At 35.9% G+C, this 4,853-nt stretch overlaps 1 non-coding gene across 1 annotated transcript; it reads left to right on the forward strand.

Moving 5' to 3' along the window:
- The first annotated feature begins 2,538 nt into the window (after positions 1-2,538).
- Positions 2,539-2,610, forward strand: TRNAQ-UUG. The gene has a single exon. It is a non-coding gene; the product is annotated as a tRNA-Gln (tRNA).
- Positions 2,611-4,853: the final 2,243 nt, after the last annotated feature.

Here is a 4,853-nt window from a genome sequence, read left to right on the forward strand (position 1 = left end):
TAGAAGTAAATTTTGTTGTGGTTTGATTTTAAAATTATACCTATAAAAGAAGTTGAAGACACCTTGGGAGATTACCTATGGGAGAGTTTCTAACAAAGTCTCTCTTCTCTCCTCTGTCTTCTCAAACTCATACTAATCCAACCAATCATTTGCATGGACTCAAAAGTTCAATTACCTATAAAAAAAAGTTGAAAACACCTTGTGAAAGTCTGTAAGGATACTATGACCTCCAGTTTTGCAAAATTCAGCGTTGTTGGCACTTATCAAAATCGCTGTCAAAATAAAGTTTAACAAGTGGTTCTATGGTATAGTGGTTAGCACTTTCGACTTTGAATCTAACGACCTGTGTTTAATTCCCGACAGGTAATCCACCAATTTATACAAAATTGGTCTATAGCCGATTCGGTAGGGTCACTTTTAGACCGATAATCTGTAGAAGGGGTCACTAAGGTTGAGATCATACAAAATGGGTCCATAGCTCAATGTTAGAGCATTTGATTGCTGATCAAGATTCACCAATTCGAACTTAGTTGGGCCCTTCTATCTTGTATAGAAATTTTTTACACTTTTTGGACTGACACTATGTCTAAGGGGTCACTAAGGTTAAAATCACACAAAATGGATCATGGCTTAGTGGTAGAGAATTTGACCGGTCACCCGTTTGAACTTGGTTGGGCCCTTTGTTTTTGGACAGACACTTTTTACACTTTTGGACTGACACTCTGTAGAAGGGGTCACTAAGGTTGAAATCATGTAAAATGGGTCTATAGCTTAGTGGTAGAGACATTGACTGTAGATTAAGAGGTCATCAGTTCAAATTTGGTTGGGCCCTTTAATTTTGGACAAAGCCGACCACCGAGTGTCTGAAGGAATAGAAATAAGAATAATTATCGATTCGAAACCTTGGACCCTTTTATTTTGGACAAAGCCGACCACCAAATGGAAAAGAAATAAGAATAATTATCAATTCCAAACCTTATTCCAAAGTCCTCCACCACATAGAACCATGTACTTAGAACCTAAGGGTCACTGTTCTCGGACAAGAATCAAGAAATCATTAAGAAAAGTGTGTGGTATCCAAGCACCCAGTATGAACATGGTCAAAAACTTACAATTAGGCTACGTCTTGTAACTAAGGACAAACAACACCAACTATTGTTGATATTTTGAATGTAATGTAAATGTAAATATATGTGTTCATTATATTTTAATTCTTTTTTTATTTCGAGAAAACATTCTACTTTGTTTTCAACCTCTCTTAACTTGCAATCGGTGCTTCGAGAACCCACCGAAAATGGGTCATGACTCTCTTTTTGTTTTCACTTACTCCTAAATCTTTAAAATGTCTCCTATTTTTATTCCTAAGTTTGCCGGCGGCATTGTTTGTTGTCGAGCTTGATAATGTGAGTTTGTAACCCATCCGTTAGGGGTCTTGGAATGATTCTCTAGATTATCCCTTCCATGTTAGGAGTTGGGCCATGGGTGAAGGAACCGTTGGTTTACCGCCCCTAAGAGTTAAGTTGAGGCTAGTTTCACATAGTATCATTGTCTTTGAGATTACAATTCTTTTCTATTTTATCTAAATTTTTTAAATATGGGTTCATTTCCAAATGCATGCTAACACCCTTATTGTTGAATAAATGACTATTATGATTATAAGTCAACTGAGTTAAGTGGAAATAAATTTTGAAGATGAAATTAAAGTATTAATTTTGATGTCATCTTTACTTGAGTTTTGGGATATTGTTATTAATGAGATTCAATCTAATGCCATTAGAAAAAAGAATTGTCAACGTAAGATATTTGAAACAAATAAATATTTTGTCCTCTGTGATATATCAAATCACTCATTTGAAATTCCTTAATAATAAACTGAAGTCTTGCATCTTTTATAGAGAAAAGTTCCTTAAATAGAAGTATTATTAGATACTTCTAAGCATTTAGAGATCAACAAGACACAAAGATAAATATTCTAAAAAAAAAATAGGGGTTAAACTTTTAGTTAACGTAATTTAAGAAACTTATGATTTTTATATTATCAAGAGTTTAATTGAGCTAGGTCGATTCAATCTAGTGGACCCAAGAATTGAACCGAACAAAACCAACCAGTTAGTAACATGATTTAGTGAAAGCATTTTCACGCAAAGTAGAAGCAATAATGGAGGGTTTGAAATAATATAGTTTTCACCCCTTGTTTCTCTGAGTGAATATTGAAATAATATAGTTTTCATGTTAAGTTTTGCACGGAAGAAAGAAAGACTGGGATGTAAAGTATTATTTCAATTTGTTTGTAATATACAACAATATATAAATTAACTATAAGAAATATATAAAATTACATGTTCTCTAAGAGCTTCAATCAACACGGGAGGGTTACTTCTGCAACCACTCTAAAGGTGCTCAAGATCACAACGAGTTAGATAAAATAGCTCTAGAACTTTGAATCCAATAACTTGAGTTTGACTCGTGATAGGATCTCTCTTCTTGTGGAATCTGCATAAAATAGGAAAAACCATTCCAAAATAAATTTTTACAAGGGGTTCTATGGTGTAGTGGTTAGCACTTTGGACTTTGAATCCAACGACCTGGTTTCAACTCCCAGTAGGACCTTTAAGAACGACAACACAAATTTTCTTGAGGCATAAGGTGTAATCATTTGAACTCGTCGTATTCAGGAACTAAACCTTAGAGGTTGTCATGTCATGCATCGTATTTTAACCATGAAAACTCTTTCGAAGTAACTCTTAATTTTCTCCCCATGAGTGCATAGATGGCGTTGTCATAATCATGGCATCCTGCTAGCAAATCGTGGTGCAGGTCTCATTTAGGTGAGGGAGATAATAAGTTAATAAGTCGATTACTTCAGGCATGGAAACCTAGGTGTTCCTAAGTTTATGCATAACGTCTTGGGTCAAGCTTCATGATATTGTGCACGGGATACCACTTTAGTTATCCTAGGAGGTAAAGTCATATGGAACGTGATGAGCATTTTCTCCCATATCTTGGTTTCGCTAACTAAAGTTTTCCAATAACTCCCAAACTCCATTACATTATATAACCTCTCGAGATAAGGATTCATACAACATTTCATAAAATAAGATCTACTGAGAAAAGGTCAAATTTTGAGTTGACTTGGACAGTTTAGTTGAACTGGCCGTATCATCGTTTTCTTCCTCTGAAAAGGAAGAAGATGCGCATTTTTCGCATCGCCGCCATCTGAAACTCGGCCTGTACAGCCACATTTACAGCGTTTCTCTCCTCGATTTCTTCGTGAAACTTAAAGATGGATGTTACAAGAAAGGGCTGGGAATTTATTTGATAACTTCTCGTGGATCGTAGCCTAAGATATTCGCTACCAAAGATCATCTAAAATCTAATTTATCGCTGGAGATAAAACAAAGGATTTCTTATTGGGTAGCCGATTCTAGGGGTTTCAAGGCCTTATTTCTTCATTAAACCCCTTCCATATCCTATCTTCAGGCTAAAGGAATTGGTTTGGAGGAACGTCTTTGAGTGTAGGACCTTAATTTCCAAAAATCGTTCTCGGTATGCAACTCACTCGAAACGCCAGATTTTCGATCTTATGGGTAGCTTGTTCTACGACGTCTCAGCTCTCGATTCTTTCATCAAGTTTCGAAACCAATTTCCTTCAATTTGGCACGCGCTCGAGGTTATTTTTCTTCGTGGTCTTCTATGGAAGCATTCCTTGGAGGTGCAGAAACTGATTGGAATCATTCTTACTCGACAAGTCATCATGTATCCTCGGATTGGATTTTAAAGTTTTCTTGAATTGGGGGAATGGTTTCTGAGCACTTTCAGCACTCTATTCCTTCATAGAACTTGTGGGTAATCTTGTTGAGAAACTGTAGGAATAAGTTTGAAGAGAAATGGTGGAGGATTGCTCTCGAATTTGGAAGAAATCCGAGAGTAGGAGACCTATATTCTAAACGCTTATTGCCTTCGATTCGGGAATCGACCTTTCTCGATTCTTATTCCGTATTGTTGCTCCTACTTCAGACTTTATAGGAGGAGCTTAAACCGACATTGAGAACTCCAGATTCTTCGTTATTTAGAAGTTTGAAGAGAAGTGGTGGAGGATTGCTCTCCAATTTGGAAGAAATATGAGAGTAGGAGACCCACAATCTAAACGCTTATTTCCTTCAATTGGGGGATCGACCTTTCTCGACTCTTATTCCGTATTGTTGGTCCTACTTCCGACCTTATAGGAGGAGCTTAAACCGACATTGAGAACTCCAGAATCTTCGTTATTTAGAGATCGAACTTTCTGGATAATTTTGTGGAGATATCAACTCCGATCATAGTCTTACCGACCTTGGCTTTGAATACTACTCGTTGGATGTGATGATCCGTGCGTGTTCATTCTAGATCATATCAAATTTTGGAAGAGATTCAACGGTCGAGATTTAAGTTCGAAAGATTTTTCTCGGATGGTCACGGTAGATGCTCTGATTCTAATTAAAGTGGCTTTTCTGTAATTATCCATTCTTCCAATGGTATTTTGGTAACTTGCCACTTTCTGAATATTTTATTATTATTTTTCTTGAAAAAATCCATAATTTTTCTACAAATTTCTGATCTTTTTTTTTTTTTTTTTTCATTTTTCCCTTTTTTTTGAATATTGAGATTCCTTCTACATAAGAATTACAAATCCGGAAAGATTCTTGATAATTGATAAAATGACTTTTTTGCCCTTTTGATTTACTTGTTCCTTTCCAATCCTTTTCAAAAGGCCTTTTAACTCCTTGAAATCACTTGTTAGGGTACATGAGTTACTTGACTAAGTCCGTTGTTCTTGCTTAATCCTTTAATTTTTTTTCCTCTCAATCCTTTGG

The sequence above is a fragment of the Cucurbita moschata genome, unplaced genomic scaffold (genome assembly GCF_002738365.1).
Source record: "Cucurbita moschata cultivar Rifu unplaced genomic scaffold, Cmos_1.0 Cmo_Scf00215, whole genome shotgun sequence".
In the NCBI taxonomy this organism is placed as follows: domain Eukaryota; kingdom Viridiplantae; phylum Streptophyta; class Magnoliopsida; order Cucurbitales; family Cucurbitaceae; genus Cucurbita; species Cucurbita moschata.